Genomic DNA, 19,065 nt, shown 5'->3' on the forward strand with positions numbered 1-19,065 from the left:
TAGCAAACAACCTGGAGCTGTACGACACCAGCTGCTTTCTGGACCGAGACAGGAATATAAAGGACCGAGCTTGGAGGAAGATATGTGAAGGGCAACCTGGTTCATTCATTTCTCTTAAGTTTTCTCTTAAGTTTTCGCTGACCCGGGGAAGCCGCACAAAAGCTAGCAAGCCACCACTATTTTCCCACTGACGTACAAATACCGTTCTGCTTTCATGCATGTTGTCATATAGGAATATATTTTCTTTATTAATAAGCAGCACACAGTGGTCCCGCTGTCACTGCTTCGCTTTTCCGCTGATTTTCCTTTTCTTTTCTTTTTTTTGCACCGTACAGCATTGCATTCTGCAGCCTGATTGACAAATCTGCTCCGTGTCGTGTCTCCTGCGCTTGCCAAATTTATCATGTTTGGTTTTGATAACCATCACGTCCAATAGAAAAAACAGCACAAAAACACCCATAACTATGAGCCTCATTCGGAAATAGACACCTGCACCGCGAGGGGAAAGGGCGCACGAAAGTGGCGGGCAGATGAAGACAAAACGCGGCATAATAATACTTTTACGTTTTGCAATCTACAAAAGTTTGCACTTTGAGAATCAATTGTGAGAACTGTGACCAATGTTCATGTGTGTGGGGAAAACAGTGTATAAAGTGCGTGGCCAGGGGCTAGTTATTCTGAGAACCCCTGCTGCAATAAAGGAGGGACCACTGTATATACTTTCTCTGATTATATTCAACCTGTTAGCATTTAATACTGTATTGATAGAGCCAACTGGTTCTGCAGCAGAGCATCCCCTGTTGCTTCTCCTGGCTCCCCAGTCCCTGAGCTCCTGCTGCTGCACCCACAGGTATGTACAGCAAGCACTGATACCTTTTTAGTCGGTGGGATTGCCTTGTGATCACCTTTACTAAATATCTACAACCAATCTGATTATATCCTGTTTTTGTTTTTTTTCACTGTTGAAATTAAAATCTAGTAGCAGCCTTCTCATTTCTTTGTGTTTTGTGCTGTTTTACAGGCCCACAGAGGAGGACGGCTCCGAGGCAGATGAGGGACGGGTCCCAGGACGGTCCATCGGCGGTGGAGCTGGCCATCCTGGAGTCCCTGAAGAGACCACACCAGTCTCCAATGGAGCATTTCCTCCTCAGCCTTGTTCCTGCTCTGGAGAGCAGCTGGTCCTTTTTATTCCTGTCTCTCTGTAAATACTTATATTTTATATATTTATGTTTAATGTTTTTCTGTTTGAGAATTTTAATATTATTTCAAATAAATTTTTATAATGACTAATGTCTCAGTTCTACTACACAGCAAATGTTGGCACACGACTTGACACATGTAGAATTTATTTCATATTATACTAATGACAAAATATACTAATACAGTGGGATGCAAAAGTTTGGGCAACCTTGTTAATAGACATTATTTTCCTGTATAAATCGTTGGTTGTTACAATAAAAAAGGTCAGTTAAATATCATACAGGAGACACACACAGTGATATTTGAGAAGTGAAAAGAAGTTTACTGGATTTACAGAAAGTGTGCAATAATTGTTTAAACAAAATCAAGCAGGTGCATAAATTTAGTGTATATCAAAGTGTGTGTCTCCTATATGATATATGGGGTGCCTTTGTCTGGACGTGCTTCCCATCCAGAGCTGCACAGCACAGAGGGAAGTTCCAGCGCTCCTGGAATCCCTCTGTGATGGACCGCCAGTCTCCAGGTGAAGGCACAGCCATGAAGTCGTCCACTAGAAAGTCCCAGATGGACGTCGCTATTTTCGACGTCGCAAACATTTTCTTAAAACCCTACCTCTGTCTGGAACTTTATACCATATTTTCTCTCGTTTTGGTGGCTTTAATTTTACTTTAAATTGTAATTACAATGTTGAGAAACTCCCTGTAAAGCTTTCATCCTTCCATAAGCAGGTCCTCTTAGCGTGGACCCTCATTTATAAACACAACTTCTCACCTCACAAATACCTCATCTGGAACAACAGAGAGATTTTATAGAAAAATAAATCACTTTTCCTGGAAACTTGGCTCCAAAATGGGATCCTATTGGTGGCTCAGCTGGTTAGTAAAGAGGGACAACTACTTACTTACAACGACTTTATTGCACTATATAATTTTCCAATCAGTGTTCAGGAATTCTCAATGGTGCTTGGTGCCATACCCTCAGGGACTTTAATGTTATATAAAAACACTGACAGCTCGATCTCTACCTCAGTCACTCTCCCTGATCCAGCTGAGTCACCAATAGGAAAAATCTGCTTTTCACAGGAACTTGGTAACAGCAATAAGAGAATACGTAGTTTATTCCAAGAAGATATCGTCTCTCTCCCATATATAATATCTTATTGGAACCGATTTGTTCCAGATATCAAGTGGAAGACAGTCTGGATGGTCCCCCATAAATATTTGATTGTAAATAAGGTGAAAGAAGTCTCTTTTAAAATTCGACATAAATGTTATCCAGCCAGTCACTACATGGCCAAATTTAAAAGGGACATAAATACTAATTGTACTTTCTGTGGGGATCATCCAGAAACTGTGACACATCTTTTTTGGTACTGTTCTTTTACACAGAGATTCTGGAAGGAATTTAGCAGCTTTGTTATTGTCCATATTTTAAGGGAGTTTTCTTTACGATGGGAAAATGTTTTATTCTGTTTCTTTAAGTTCCCCAAGAAGTATGAGAAATGTTTTTTTATGATAAATTTCTTAATACTTTTAGCTAAATTTTTGATCCATAAATGTAAGTTTACTAACAAAACACCATATTTCTGTCATTATTTTAAGGATGTGCACATGCACATACAATCAATATCAGACTGCACCAACAAAAAGGCTCAAAACAATATATGTATGTGAATTTTTGCGTGTATTCTTATAATTGTTACCTTTTTCTTTTACCCTTGGCTTTTATATTTATTTACGTATTTAAATATGATTTTTTTTAAAGTAATGCTGCGAGATGGACAGTTAAATAAAGGTTTCATTGAATAAAAAAAGATTTAAAGATGACTGGTGGCGGAAGCAGAGCACAGACTGTCTGTGAGAATCTATCGCCATCGTGTGGTGCAGAGATATATTGCCATTGAATTTAGACAACGAAAGCTTGGCTCACAGAGCAGCTGCAACAAAAAACATTAAATAGCAACATGATATATTATATTATATTATATTATATTATATTATATTATATTATATTATATTATATTATATTATATTATAGTGCAGACAGTGCAGGCTTCAGCTCTGGGGAAGAAGCTGTTCCTCAGTTTGGGTGGATTCCGTCACTCACAGCGTTGTTAGCCCTCTTGTGCGTGCAGACTGCAACCCCCCCACTGTGCTTTGCCCTGATATCTGCAGTGTGAGGTTGGATCGCTCATTTTCATCCTCACACTGATGCCACTTATTTCGGTCTTTGTTTGACATAAAAGGGCATATTTGTCACTTTATTGCAACTATATTTGCACTCTTGAGCTCCTTCATTCACTGACTGATCATAAAGTTATTACTTGCGTTATGTATTCATCCTTTTGAACATAATTAATGAAGCCACATGTAATCACTAAAATTTGTATTTTGGGTACAATAAGAGAGTTTCAGATGTGACGCTGTTTTGTTTTGTTTAAATTTCACCAACTTGCTGATGCCCACGGTTGTGAGTGCGGCTTCTTGCTGTACATGAGTGGATGGTTGTAAATCACATCACAGATGCCAAAAACCTCTCAAACCAAGCCCTCTTGCCGGTGATGCTGTGCGTAACCTCGTGACAACCACATCACTGATACTAACTCCTGAGCTGACCGTATGTTAACATGCGCCACAAATAAGGGTCATATTTGGATTTAAAACAGTCACCGAGAAGCTTCCACTGAATGCTGCTTTCCCCTGCATGACACTGAAATCATTAACACATACTAACCCTCCATACCCTGTAGGAAACTCACTTCCTTGGAATAACATTTCAACAGGGAAAGAGTTGAGAGCAAATGTCCTTCTCTTGAACCTTCTGTCAGTCAGACAAGTGTAGCTTGAGCTTTTGTTTGCACAGGACAGGATTAACAATGGCGACATAAACGAGCTAAGGAAGCATAGAAACTGCAGAAAGGGCGTATGGCTCCTGTGTCAGTGAATCCAAACTACCTCTATGTTTGAACAATCCAGTTACACAGCTCAAGAAAATATTACTCTGACAGAAGGAAAAGGCAGTATGTGTCTCAGTAGTACTAAAAAGCTATTATATCAAAACGTAAAGGGAAAACAGTTTGATGAGCTGTATAGTGAACTGAAACTGAAACAAAACGAAGCCTATCATTAGGAATACTGACTTTTTACAGCTTCAGTTCTTTTTTCACTCAGTAGGTGGCAGCAAACTACAAACAATGGTTGCATTTTACACTCATCCGTTTTCATTAGAGGCAGAAGCCAGAAGCACATCCAGGTTTAGGTCTGCTGCTTGGTGCTACACAGAAACAGGCTGAACAGACTGAAACTCACATGAATTTGGACGAATCGAAGTAAGAATGTCACTTCTGCTCAATTGAATTGATTATCATGACCCTCACTAAGAGCCACTTAATAAGTTAGGAGTAATGTGCCAAAGTAGTATAAATATTTGAACTTTTGGCAAATCCAGCAGGTTAATGAAGTGATTTCACATCATGTGTTCAAACGGCTTGTCAGTTTTTAATATATCCCATGTGTGCATACTTAAGCTTTAAAAAAATACAGTCCAATGACCTGATAGATGTTTGCTGAACATTGTGGTTTACATCAGCACTTAAACTAAAACATAAAGAACCTGTTTTGTGCGGGCTGTTCGATACCATGAAGCAAGACCTCTGAACATCTCAGTTTTTACACACACACACACACACACACACACACACACACACACACACACACACACACACACACACACACACACACACACACACAACAGGAGTTATAAGGTTAATGGGCATCCAGTCAGTTAGCTAGTAAGTACTTTGGGTTTAATATTGACTCCAAATCTCCCGAACACTATGTCGATTTGAGAATGCAAGACCGAAACAGCGAGACCAAGACCGAGACCAAAGTCAGTCGAGACCAAGACCACGTAAAAGTGGTCTCGAGACCAAGACCAGTCTCGAGACATCCAACTCTAGATAATATCTCTTGGGTGGTATGGGAACTCCTTGGTGTTCCCCTGGACAAGCTGGAGGAGGCAGCTAGGGCAGGGGTGGGCATTCTCAGTCCACGAGGGCCGGTGTCCCTGCAGGTTTTAGATCTCACCTTGGGTCAACACACCTGAATCACATGATTAGTTCGTTACCAGGCCTCTGAAGAACTTCAGGACAGGTTGAGGAGCTAATTTAGCCGTTTAAATCAGCTGTGTTGGTTCGAGGACACATCTAAAACCTGCAGGGACACCGGCCCTCGAAGCCTGGAGTTGCCCACCCCTGAGCTAGGGAGAGGGAGGTCTGGGCTTTTCTGCTTAGGTTGCTACCCGGCCCCAGAGAATCTGAAGAAAATGGATGGATGTATAGATGTTCCAGGTGTGTCGCCATGTGGGGAAAAATGCTTCAACACATGGTTGGGTTGGTAGTGTACCGGGGGCTTCTATTTAGGACTACGCTTCCTCCTCACCATCACTCAGCAATCATGTTTTCCCAACTGCTCGGGAAAATCCGATGGAAGAGAACTGACGGGGCCTCCGGAGCTACAAACAAGCTACATTTATAACAAGTATAGTTATTAGTAAAGTAGGCCAAGGGGTAACTAAACATCTGAGCAGGAAAGAGTAGGAGAGACAGGTGAAGAGCTAATGCTAAGCTAGCGAATCCCTAAAGACACAGTGACTGAACACTGTAAATATAATTAGTGGGTGATTCAACAGAGTGTGCTTTGGATAAAGCGCAGGAAGATTACACTATGAAATAAGACGTTATCTATAAGTTTTTAATTAAATTGGCTACGCAGATAAGCAATGCAAAAATACCACTGTAAGATAGAACAGGAAGTGATACTCCAGACTGAGACAACACCAAGAAGTATTTTGAAATGACCTTGAGCAAGATACTGAACTCTGAGTCGCTATTGATAAATTTGTGCAAATGTGTGTCTGGTACTTAAGTATAAGAAAGAGCATTTACATGAATGTTTGTGCGACTGGCTAATAAGAATTTTGAGTGCTCAATTAGAGCACAAAAACACTGTATAAGTGCCAGTCTACTTGCCGTTTTTCTGCACCACCTTTAGTTTCCAAACCTACTACTGCACCCATTTGTGCTTAAAGGTTGAGAGGTTTTCAAAATTCAAACAAAATGTAACTGTACTATGAAGCTGTCTCCTCCTCAAATAATAATTATATAAATAGAAAAAGTTGGGACAAGCACAAAAACCTGGAATCCTGTTAACAAACAAGCAGAAAAACCAACGTCACTGGGGTAAAACGTGTTTGAAGATCAAATATGTACACAAAACTGACATTGGGTGATGCAAAATGGAGGGAAGAGGAAGCAATTTCTGTTTGGTATTATTGTCTATAGACAATAATATGCTTCAGAATATCATAACCACGAGAGCATGCTTATTTAATTATCTGCTTTGTGTGCTGAAGACCTTAAATTCTTTCAACCTATCTGCTCAGCCCCCGGCTTACTTTTCTACCTCCACTAGTTTCACAGAACAATTATGGAGACTAGTAAACACCAACATAGATATAGTACATCAAACTGTTCATCAAACTCAGATGTTCATGTGGTGTCTTAAAGAAATGCAGCAGCGTTTAAAGATTTCTCTCTGTTTGTTGTTTGACAGGCTCAAATGTGCCCATACCTGTGCAAAGGAACAAGTTGTTCTAGAAAAAGTAAGTAAATAAGCTCGGATGTTTTCGAATTTTGTTTACTTCATTATAATAGAAAATCATGTTCCTATACATTTATTTTACCAATTAAAGCTTTGTCAGGATAACTTTAGTGGAAACATTTGGTTTAAAACAAAAAACAATGAAATGTCATATATTTTAATTGATCAGGGTCAGAAGCATGTAGCTGGGATGAGTGAAAGGCATATAAACCAGAACACCAGACGAACACATCTCCTCAATTTACAGCCTGTGTTTGTGATTTTTTTTGTGCAGATACTACATATGTGTAACATCTTCTTTCTGTTTCCACAGACAACCAAGAGATGGGAGAGATTGATGCAGCTTGAATTTTATGCTTTTCAAATTTGCCTGAAATAGCTTTGTTTAAAATGAGAAATGAAAATGTATCATTGTCTATACTTTTCACCTGTCCGTTGACTTAATCCCAATCACGCTTGTGTAATTGCTAGTCAGCTGTATGAAATACTAAAAAATGAACAAAAATAAACGTTCATTTTCATTTCTAGTAAGTTTGTTTCTTTATTCCACAAATCCTACAAGTCTACAGGTCAAAAATACACATTTAACAAGTAAAGATATGAACTCAGTCTTGTACTAGTATTTTCCTGACAAAAAGATATAAAACCAAAGGTTAATCTACTTAAGTAACAGTCAAACAGAGTGGAAATGGCTTTCAGTGAGAAAAACAATATTATTTTCCCAGTATTACTCTCCTCAAAGTAAGAGTAAGGCCAGTCAAAAGAGTAAGTGAAATGCACACCGCCTTCGCTCCATGTTGCTTTACTGTTGACTGAACTGCTAACTTGGGGTTTGCTCTCTCTGTTAGTACAAGAATTAATAATTGATCAACAAATTGATTTACTCTGACTTACAGAAACCTGGTTGCAGCAGGATGATTATATTAGTTTAAATAAATCAACCACCAATCATCAATCAAATGTGTTATGTACTGCTGTACTTTATTCACAATGAGTAAATAAGAATTTCATTAAAATGACTTTATTTTGGACTGTCACTTTAATTTTGTTTATACAGTACCAAATCCAAACAACAGTCGCCTCATGGTGCTTTATGTTTAAGATAAAGACCCTACAATAAACCCCAACAGTAAGATGAGCCCCTGTTAACAAGCACCTGGAGTCAGTGTGGAGGAAGAACTCCATTTTAACAGGAAGAAACCTCCAGCAGACCACGGCTTAGGGAGTGACAGCCGGTTTGAGGGGAGGACAAAGGGCAGAGAGGCAAATATTAACTTCATGTGGCCTACAGATTAGCTCGACAACAGTGCATAGAGGGCTTCATGGAATGGGTTTATATGGCCAAGCAGCTGCATCCAAGCCTTACAACATCAAGTGCAACACAAAACATCAGATGCAGTGTTGTAAAGCATCATTGTGAGGGGCGCTTTTTGTTAGGAGCTGGGCTCTGTCTTAGATCCAGTGAACTAGTGTTGGTGTGAGGGTCTTGGGGTTTGGGGTCTGGGATGCAGGGGGCCTGCAAGGAGTATGGAGCACCAGTGCCCGGAGTCGCCAGTTTCATGGTTTGGTCTCTCCATGCGCAGGGGGGGTCCACGCCTCCGCAGGGGGGTCCACGCCTCCTCGGATGCACTATCATGTGGAGCGAGCTGGCCCATGTTGGGAGGTACGATCTGCGCTTTAGGGAATCTCAGGAACCTCAAGGACCTTTGGGGGAAGCAAAATCCCACACCTAAGCAGCAGGCGTGGGGCATTTTGGGTAGGTTAGGGGCAGCTTGTCTTGTCCTTTCTTTGTGTGTGGATAACTGGCATGGGATGCAGCACATGGAAATCTGCAGCAGTGCAAGGCTGTTGTTACAGCCCTTCTAGGTAAACACAGTTCAAGTGCTGCAGTAGAGAAAACCTGACAAAATTGCACGGCAAAAAAAAAAGAAATAAATAGAGAGCAACTTTCCCCTGGCTGCTACACACCTATCTTTCATTAAAAAATGTAAACCATTATGTGACTCACAATTCAAATCATGTAATTTTATTTATAGAAAATAACATTTTTATTTCTTTAAATAAAGAAAGTTTTAACAAAGCTAACACAATAGCTCGATGATAAGCATAAACTTGTTGCCGTCACATTACGCAGCACATTTTAGGAGAGCTGGTCTGGGAGTTTGCCTTCTGTCGGATGAACTCTGGATAACAAACCAGAAGAGGAAAACAGAGAAAAGAAAAAAAGTAGACACATTCCAGTGAACAAACAGAAAAACAGTCTTACGGCATTATTGGTCTTTCTGTGGAGAAATATTGTTAACTAATATTGTATGACTGTTAAAACTGACAAATAGTCTGACCAGTGAAAGGAAGTGACCTCCCTGATTAGCTCACCTGCCAAATCTGTCCGGGAGATTTCCACCAACCCCTCATAGAGGCCTTTGGTAGGGTTTTCTCCAGCTACGAGCACTCCATGAAGCCAGATTAACAGCATCCGGTGACCATGATCTTTGAAGCTTTTCTTACCTTCAATTTAGATTTATATCAAGCATTATCCATCTGAACTTTTAGTTAAACACAGTCACTGTAGACAGTTCTTATACCATCAGAACATTTATAGAATCACAGTAACTAACTAGTTCATATAGTCCACTGGGTCTGTATTGTAACCACAGACCAGCGTTAAGCAAGCGAGGTACTTGGCCAGTAAGCAAAGCTGAATGACATCCTGATATCTTACATTTTAAGTGCTCCAACAAAATGAAACAATATTTTATTTTATATAATTTAATATTTTATTTAAAGTTCAACTTTAAATTAAAAAAAAGGTTCAACAGGTTAAAAGTCAAATAGAGTTTAAAAGCAAGGTGTCAAAGATCTGGCATTTGGAATTAAAGAAAAAAGCTGTGCCCAGAATGTAACTCTTGCAACAGTGTACAAAAGCTGAAAAACTTATTACAATCCATGTTGCAAACTGCTGTCATCTTGGAGAGACTGCTCTTGGTTGGAGGACCAATCTACCCAAAGAGAAAGATTAGCAATTATATCCAACTATGTCCAACAAGGACAAGTGTGGGTTTGGATGGACGGAGGTACAGTATCTACCATTCAGGAGGAGGGCAATCTGGTGGGCAGTTTAGCCAAGTTATTGGCCAGTAGTTGGATGGGACCGGCCCCTTCTTGGGATCCTTGGGGATCAGGACAGCCTTCGGTTAGACATTCCGGGTGGGTCTCAACCATTAGCACCTGGTTCATTTGTGCTGCAGGATGCTAATGGAGTTAGCTTGTTAGCTTCCCTATCCAGTAGGTGTTAAACATGGCAGGGAATGGTGCTGTCCAATCCCTCTGCTTGACATGTCTGCCACTGTGATGGTTACTGGATCCTTTCAGGGAGGTTGTTGCAGTCTGCTCTTAGATCCACTAGGCACTGAGCATTTCTGTTATGTGTTGCATCCTTCTTACATATACTCTTCAGTATTGCTCTGTCTCCAGCGTTGGCGGGGCTGTTCTCATTTTGTTCTGCTGCCATTCAGACTATACTTTGGGTAGTTCAGTGGAGAACATCTGGTTTATTCTCCTGGCTTTTATCTCTCTGGTTAACCAAGATTCAGGTATCAGGTATAGGCAGTTGTAGTTGTGCTTCAGGTCATCATTATAAGACAAGATATTGTATGATAATAGACGTTTTTCTACAAAAAAAGTGATGTTGTAAAAAAACCAAAAGAAAAACAACACCATCTGCTCTCTGAAATATTAAGGATTAAGCATCCATTTACTCATGTCAGACTATCCATATATTCTAAATAGATCTGTAGTTCATTTGTTGTAGTAGAATTGTAGAAAGAATTCTTGATCTGGGTTAAAATTGACCTAGACCAGAGTTAATCACCTCAGGTACTCAGAATGCTGTAGAGTGAATCAGTCAGTGCCAAATTTGAGAATTTATTTTCAATAAAATCACTGGACCCATGAAACAGTGCTTCTATGGTTCTGGACATTACAGGCCTTATATTACAGTTTTTCAAACTTGTATGATTTCCTGTGTAAAGATTTATATATATATATATATGAAAAAACCCAACAAGTACAAAAAAGGTAATAAAAATAGCAATAAAACTGTCAATAATTTTTTTAGGAACTCAGCACTGCTCACCTGTCCACTGTTGTTCTATAGCTTGTATATGTGCTTCACTAAAGTCCCAATGCTGAGCGAGAATCTTCCACTCCCCATAACACAGATGCTTTGTGGCGAGGGTCCATAAGACAGAACGGAAGTGCTGTGTCTCTGGCTGATGGTCCTGTTTGAAGCTCAGAGGTTTTCTTACCTGCTCACATCCCCCGTGATCCTGAATTCAACAGGGAGAAAGTTTTGTGAGTCGTTCGAAGTTAAAAGGATGTTATCACGTTTTATGCATATGATGTACAAAGAAAACAAACTCTCAGTACCTCTTGCTTTTAAAACTAGCACAAAGAATTTACAAGATACTTAGCTGGTTTGTTAAATACCTTCTCCAGGAACAAAAGGCAGTACACAGCTGTTTTACACCTTAAGCTTCACACTCCCTTGCTACCTCCAAAAGTCATTTCCTTCTAAACCTAATACGTGGTTTTGTCATCTAGCAAGAACTGCAATCAAGCATTTGCAATAACTAATAAAAAAAGCACTTGGGACAATTGTGTTGGTGACAGCTTTTGTTATAATATCAATAATATTCATATGAATATGGGATAGTGTTACATGTTTGCACAGACTTTTGTGGAATATGGAGACACTCCTGGCATTATATGAGCAAAGTGAGACTCATTTTTTAGGGTTGGTGGAGATGAGTGTGAAGATCCAAACAATCCCTGTCAGTGATGGAGAAGCTTTGATGGAAATATTTGGTAAAAAGTTCACCAGCATGAAGGAAATGAAGTTTCAAACTTTCCTTAGGAGGAGCCCAGCACGCCTGCTTAAAGAAAAGTGAGTGTGGCGATGTGGATGCTTGCAGCGACTGCTGTATAGAGGCCATCCTGCTACACATGAAACACATCAGAGTCATAACTGTTATTTTAGTCACGGGTTTGTTTATTATCCTTATTGTTTTATCTGGGACTGTTTGCAGACATCTCAGAGAGAGGAGACACCAGCATCTGAACAGAGACTCAAACCAGCAACCTGCAGCTCCCTGCTTGGCTGCTCCAGTTTTCTCCTCACTCATGTTGCCCACCAGTGATTTCTAGCTGCCCACCCACACAGCAGGCTAGAATATGCGCTGAGCCTCAGCACCCAATACTTGGACATGTTTTCTTTATTAAATAATGAACCAGACCCCAAAAGTAAACAGCTGTTATTGCTAGGCAACGGGAGCAGCCTTTGGCGATGCAGCACCTGACATTCCTGACCATGTGGGCGGAGCATGCATGAAATGGAATGTTCAGTAGAACTGTGCAACACAAGCACTTAGTTCCAGCATGTTTCATTGTATCCAGACACAGCTAGAGACACATCTACAGCAGCATCTCTGTGCAGGACAAACGACAGTTGACGAAGAAACATCGAAAACTTCACTTCACTCCTCTACAAAACGTTGGCTCCTTTGTTTAAAAGGCCAAAATGAATCGAGGGAGAACGAGAAGAGGATCGGCGAGTGCTTCACCTCACAATTCAGTACAGCTGATTAACCTGCAAGAAGAACTTCAAATGATACAGGCTGAAAATATCAAATTAAAAGAAGAGGCAGAAAAATCAAGAGGAGAAGCTAAAGATTCAAAGTTTGAAACTGATGTAGTATTGCAGGAATTACTGCATGTGGGTCTCAAACTTAAAGGAGAGAAAATGGGAAAACAACAGGCAGAAAAGGAGAATGAAAAGATGAAGAAAGAACTGTTGGAAGCTCAAAAAGCATTGGAGGAAGAGAAAAGCACAGCACAAGAAGCCAACAATAAATATCAAACTGCAAAGAAGGAGGCAGGAAATGTGATGCAGGAATTACAGGAGGTGCAGGAAGCTTTTGAAGAGGGAAAAAAGAAAATGCAGTTGGCAACTCAAGAAGCTGCAAATGTAACGGCTGAAGCTGAAACACTAAGGAAGGAATTACTGCATGTAAAGCAACAACTTGAAGAGGAGAAAAGACGTAAAGATGAGGCAGAAAATGAGATTGAAAATTTGAAGAAAGAATTGTTGGAAGCTCAAAAAGTGTTGGAGGAAGAGAAAATTAAAATACAGGAAGCAAAGAAAGAAATGGAAGATACAAAGAGTCACAATGAAAACATGAAGAAGGAACTGATGAAAGTGCAAGAAGAACTTGCAGAAGAGAAAATTGAGGTGAAGGTATTCAAGAAAGAAATGACGGTGACCAAGAAAGACTGCAAAGACGCACTGAAAGAAATGCGAAAGCACAAAAAGGAAGCTAAAGAGCTCCTCAAACACAAAGGGAAACTGGCCAAACAGCAGCTGAAAGAAAAATTTAAAGATGCCGAGGAGCAGCTCAACAAGACCTTAAACGAACTGAAGGCAAAAGAAAAAGAAAAGCAAGCTGAGGACAGGAGGGGATTCTGGAGCAGACTGCTGAGAAAGAACTGACTCAGCAGCATCAATAGTTTCTTCCTCCTAATGTTAAAATCTCCACCTTTCTTTCACCCCATCCTTCTTCTTGGGACGTTTGCTTGTTTTTTAAAAACTGAAATGCACAAATAAAATTGCCATAACTTGACCTCATGTTGCCTGCTTCTTTTCTTGTGTGTCTGTGGATGTAAAACAGTAACACACTTTCTGCTCTGTGTCTTTAATTGTAAATAAATGCAATATGTTTTCATTTTAAAATGCAGTGCAAAAAACTTCTGCTCTGAATCTTTTTTTTAGCAAAAAGCTTTTTTTTGCCTGTTGTGGAAGTTTTCCATTTAAATAAAGCTGCAGACGAGCGGTGAGCGGTAGCTAACATTCTTTAATCAAACACACAAAGAACAGACAACCAAGCTTGATGAAGTCCCTGCATGACCGCGGGACAGACGGTCAGCAGAGTCTGAGCCCAGCATGGCTCTCAGTTAAATATCTCCAGGAACAAAAGGCAGTACACAGCTGTTTCACACTCCCTTGCTGCCTCCCAGAGTCCTCAAAGACACAAAAGACTCTTCCTGTGGAGTTGTCTGCTTCCCCCAACTTCCTTACTACACCCCCACCATTTGTCTTACTGTATGAGTGTGAGACATGTTAAAATCCAGTGGCACCAAGGCATCATACAATAAAATAATGTGATTAATACATAAGTAAAAGAAATTCCTTTACATGCCCCTTCCTGATTTCTTATGTTTTAACATGTTTGTTACACTTACATGTTTCCAATTTCAAATGTTAACACAGATGTTCAGAGTAAATACAGATTGTAGTTTTTCAAATGATGATTTCATTTAGTTTGGGGAAACAGCTCCAACTTTACCTCATGTAGAAAAAGTCATTTCCTTCTAAACCTAATACGTGGTTTTGTCATCTAGCAAGAACTGCAATCAAGCATTTGCAATAACTAATAAAAAAAGCACTTGTGACAATTGTGTTGGTGACAGCTTTTGTTATAATATCAATAATATTCATATGAATATGGGATAGTGTTACATGTTTGCACAGACTTTTGTGGAATATGGAGACACTCCTGGCATTATATGAGCAAAGTGAGACTCATTTTTTAGGGTTGGTGGAGATGAGTGTGAAGATCCAAACAATCCCTGTCAGTGATGGAGAAGCTTTGATGAAAATATTTGGTAAAAAGTTCACCAGCATGAAGGAAATGAAGTTTCAAACTTTCCTTAGGAGGAGCCCAGCACGCCTGCTTAAAGAAAAGTGAGTGTGGCGATGTGGATGCTTGCAGTGACTGCTGTATAGAGGCCATCCTGCTACACATGAAACACATCAGAGTCATAATTGTTATTTTAGTCACGTGTTTGTTTATTATCCTTATTGTTTTATCTGGGACTGTTTGCAGACATCTCAGAGAGAGGAGACACCAGCATCTGAACAGAGACTCAAACCAGCAACCTGCAGCTCCCTGCTTGGCTGCTCCAGTTTTCTCCTCACTCATGTTGCCCACCAGTGATTTCTAGCTGCCCACCCACACAGCAGGCTAGAATATGCGCTGAGCCTCAGCACCCAATACTTGGACATGTTTTCTTTATTAAATAATGAACCAGACCCCAAAAGTAAACAGCTGTTATTGCTAGGCAACGGGAGCAGCATTTGGCGATGCAGCACCTGACATTCCTGACCATGTGGGCGGAGCATGCATGAAATGGAATGTTCAGTAGAACTGTGCAACACAAGCACTTAGTTCCAGCATGTTTCATTGTATCCAGACACAGCTAGAGACACATCTACAGCAGCATCTCTGTGCAGGACAAACGACAGTTGACGAAGAAACATCGAAAACTTCACTTCACTCCTCTACAAAACGTTGGCTCCTTTGTTTAAAAGGCCAAAATGAATCGAGGGAGAACGAGAAGAGGATCGGCGAATGCTTCACCTCACAATTCAGTACAGCTGATTAACCTGCAAGAAGAACTTCAAATGATACAGGCTGAAAATATCAAATTAAAAGAAGAGGCAGAAAAATCAAGAGGAGAAGCTAAAGATTCAAAGTTTGAAACTGATGTAGTATTGCAGGAATTACTGCATGTGGGTCTCAAACTTAAAGGAGAGAAAATGGGAAAACAACAGGCAGAAAAGGAGAATGAAAAGATGAAGAAAGAACTGTTGGAAGCTCAAAAAGCATTGGAGGAAGAGAAAAGCACAGCACAAGAAGCCAACAATAAATATCAAACTGCAAAGAAGGAGGCAGGAAATGTGATGCAGGAATTACAGGAGGTGCAGGAAGCTTTTGAAGAGGGAAAAAAGAAAATGCAGTTGGCAACTCAAGAAGCTGCAAATGTAACGGCTGAAGCTGAAACACTAAGAAAGGAATTACTGCATGTAAAGCAACAACTTGAAGAGGAGAAAAGACGTAAAGATGAGGCAGAAAATGAGATTGAAAATTTGAAGAAAGAATTGTTGGAAGCTCAAAAAGTGTTGGAGGAAGAGAAAATTAAAATAGAGGAAAGAAAGAAAGAAATGGAAGATACAAAGAGTCACACTGAAAACATGAAGAAGGAACTGATGAAAGTGCAAGAAGAACTTGCAGAAGAGAAAATTGAGGTGAAGGTATTCAAGAAAGAAATGACGGTGACCAAGAAAGACTGCAAAGACGCACTGAAAGAAATGCGAAAGCACAAAAAGGAAGCTAAAGAGCTCCTCAAACACAAAGGGAAACTGGCCAAACAGCAGCTGAAAGAAAAATTTAAAGATGCCGAGGAGCAGCTCAACAAGACCTTAAACGAACTGAAGGCAAAAGAAAAAGAAAAGCAAGCTGAGGACAGGAGGGGATTCTGGAGCAGACTGCTGAGAAAGAACTGACTCAGCAGCATCAATAGTTTCTTCCTCCTAATGTTAAAATCTCCACCTTTCTTTCACCCCATCCTTCTTCTTGGGACGTTTGCTTGTTTTTTAAAAACTGAAACACAAATAAAATTGCCATAACTTGACCTCATGTTGCCTGCTTCTTTTCTTGTGTGTCTGTGGATGTAAAACAGTAACACACTTTCTGCTCTGTGTCTTTAATTGTAAATAAATGCAATATGTTTTCATTTTAAAATGCAGTGCAAAAAACTTCTGCTCTGAATCTTTTTTTTAGCAAAAAGCTTTTTGTTGGCTGTTGTGGAAGTTTTCCATTTAAATAAAGCCTGCAGACGAGCGGTGAGCGGTAGCTAACATTCTTTAATCAAACACACAAAGAACAGACAACCAAGCTTGATGAAGTCCCTGCATGACCGCGGGACAGACGGTCAGCAGAGTCTGAGCCCAGCATGGCTCTCAGTTAAATATCTCCAGGAACAAAAGGCAGTACACAGCTGTTTCACACTCCCTTGCTGCCTCCCAGAGTCCTCAAAGAGACAAAAGACTCTTCCTGTGGAGTTGTCTGCTTCCCCCAACTTCCTTACTACACCCCCACCATTTGTCTTACTGTATGAGTGTGAGACATGTTAAAATCCAGTGGCACCAAGGCATCATACAATAAAATAATGTGATTAATACATAAGTAAAAGAAAATCCTTTACATGCCCCTTCCTGATTTCTTATGTTTTAACATGTTTGTTACACTTACATGTTTCCAATTTCAAATGTTAACACAGATGTTCAGAGTAAATACAGATTGTAGTTTTTCAAATGATGATTTCATTTAGTTTGGGGAAACAGCTCCAACTTTACCTCATGTAGAAAAAGTCATTTCCTTCTAAACCTAATACGTGGTTTTGTCATCTAGCAAGAACTGCAATCAAGCATTTGCAATAACTAATAAAAAAAAGCACTTGTGACAATTGTGTTGGTGACAGCTTTTGTTATAATATCAATAATATTCATATGAATATGGGATAGTGTTACATGTTTGCACAGACTTTTGTGGAATATGGAGACACTCCTGGCATTATATGAGCAAAGTGAGACTCATTTTTTAGGGTTGGTGGAGATGAGTGTGAAGATCCAAACAATCCCTGTCAGTGATGGAGAAGCTTTGATGAAAATATTTGGTAAAAAGTTCACCAGCATGAAGGAAATGAAGTTTCAAACTTTCCTTAGGAGGAGCCCAGCACGCCTGCTTAAAGAAAAGTGAGTGTGGCGATGTGGATGCTTGCAGCGACTGCTGTATAGAGGCCATCCTGCTACACATGAAACACATCAGAGTCATAACTGTTATTTTAGTCACGTGTTTGTTTATTATCCTTATTGTTTTATCTGGGACTGTTTGCAGACATCTCAGAGAGAGGAGACACCAGCATCTGAACAGAGACTCAAACCAGCAACCTGCAGCTCCCTGCTTGGCTGCTCCAGTTTTCTCCTCACTCATGTTGCCCACCAGTGATTTCTAGCTGCCCACCCACACAGCAGGCTAGAATATGCGCTGAGCCTCAGCACCCAATACTTGGACATGTTTTCTTTATTAAATAATGAACCAGACCCCAAAAGTAAACAGCTGTTATTGCTAGGCAACGGGAGCAGCCTTTGGCGATGCAGCACCTGACATTCCTGACCATGTGGGCGGAGCATGCATGAAATGGAATGTTCAGTAGAACTGTGCAACACAAGCACTTAGTTCCAGCATGTTTCATTGTATCCAGACACAGCTAGAGACACATCTACAGCAGCATCTCTGTGCAGGACAAACGACAGTTGACGAAGAAACATCGAAAACTTCACTTCACTCCTCTACAAAACGTTGGCTCCTTTGTTTAAAAGGCCAAAATGAATCGAGGGAGAACGAGAAGAGGATCGGCGAATGCTTCACCTCACAATTCAGTACAGCTGATTAACCTGCAAGAAGAACTTCAAATGATACAGGCTGAAAATATCAAATTAAAAGAAGAGGCAGAAAAATCAAGAGGAGAAGCTAAAGATTCAAAGTTTGAAACTGATGTAGTATTGCAGGAATTACTGCATGTGGGTCTCAAACTTAAAGGAGAGAAAATGGGAAAACAACAGGCAGAAAAGGAGAATGAAAAGATGAAGAAAGAACTGTTGGAAGCTCAAAAAGCATTGGAGGAAGAGAAAAGCACAGCACAAGAAGCCAACAATAAATATCAAACTGCAAAGAAGGAGGCAGGAAATGTGATGCAGGAATTACAGGAGGTGCAGGAAGCTTTTGAAGAGGGAAAAAAGAAAATGCAGTTGGCAACTCAAGAAGCTGCAAATGTAACGGCTGAAGCTGAAACACTAAGAAAGGAATTACTGCATGTAAAGCAACAACTTGAAGAGGAGAAAAGACGTAAAGATGAGGCAGAAAATGAGATTGAAAATTTGAAGAAAGAATTGTTGGAAGCTCAAAAAGTGTTGGAGGAAGAGAAAATTAAAATAGAGGAAAGAAAGAAAGAAATGGAAGATACAAAGAGTCACACTGAAAACATGAAGAAGGTACGGTGGCCCCTAGAGACAAAGCACGTACAAACTCCAAAACACTTACAAAATCCAAAACACGTGCAAAATCCAAAACACATGCAAGCTCCAAAGCACTTACAAAATCCAAAACACGTGCAAACTCCAAAACACTTACAAAATAAAAAACACATGCAAAAGACAAAACACGTACAAAATACAAAACACATGCAAAATACAAAACACGTACAAAATACAAAACACATGCAAAATACAAAACACGTACAAAATACA

At 40.0% G+C, this 19,065-nt stretch overlaps 2 long non-coding RNA genes across 2 annotated transcripts; one reads left to right on the forward strand and one right to left on the reverse strand.

Annotated features, from left to right (window-relative positions):
• The first annotated feature begins 6,683 nt into the window (after window positions 1–6,683).
• Window positions 6,684–8,567, forward strand: LOC145428735 (uncharacterized). The gene is made up of 3 exons (XR_013909042.1): window positions 6,684–6,861; window positions 7,174–8,398; window positions 8,465–8,567. It is a non-coding gene; the product is annotated as an uncharacterized LOC145428735 (long non-coding RNA).
• On the reverse strand, window positions 7,376–11,416 carry LOC145428736 (uncharacterized). The gene is made up of 3 exons (XR_013909043.1): window positions 10,996–11,416; window positions 9,237–9,368; window positions 7,376–9,043 (listed from the first exon to the last, which is right to left on the reverse strand). It is a non-coding gene; the product is annotated as an uncharacterized LOC145428736 (long non-coding RNA).
• Window positions 11,417–19,065: the final 7,649 nt, after the last annotated feature.

This window comes from Astatotilapia calliptera, chromosome 1, assembly GCF_964374335.1.
Source record: "Astatotilapia calliptera chromosome 1, fAstCal68.1, whole genome shotgun sequence".
Classification (NCBI taxonomy): Eukaryota; Metazoa; Chordata; class Actinopteri; order Cichliformes; family Cichlidae; genus Astatotilapia; species Astatotilapia calliptera.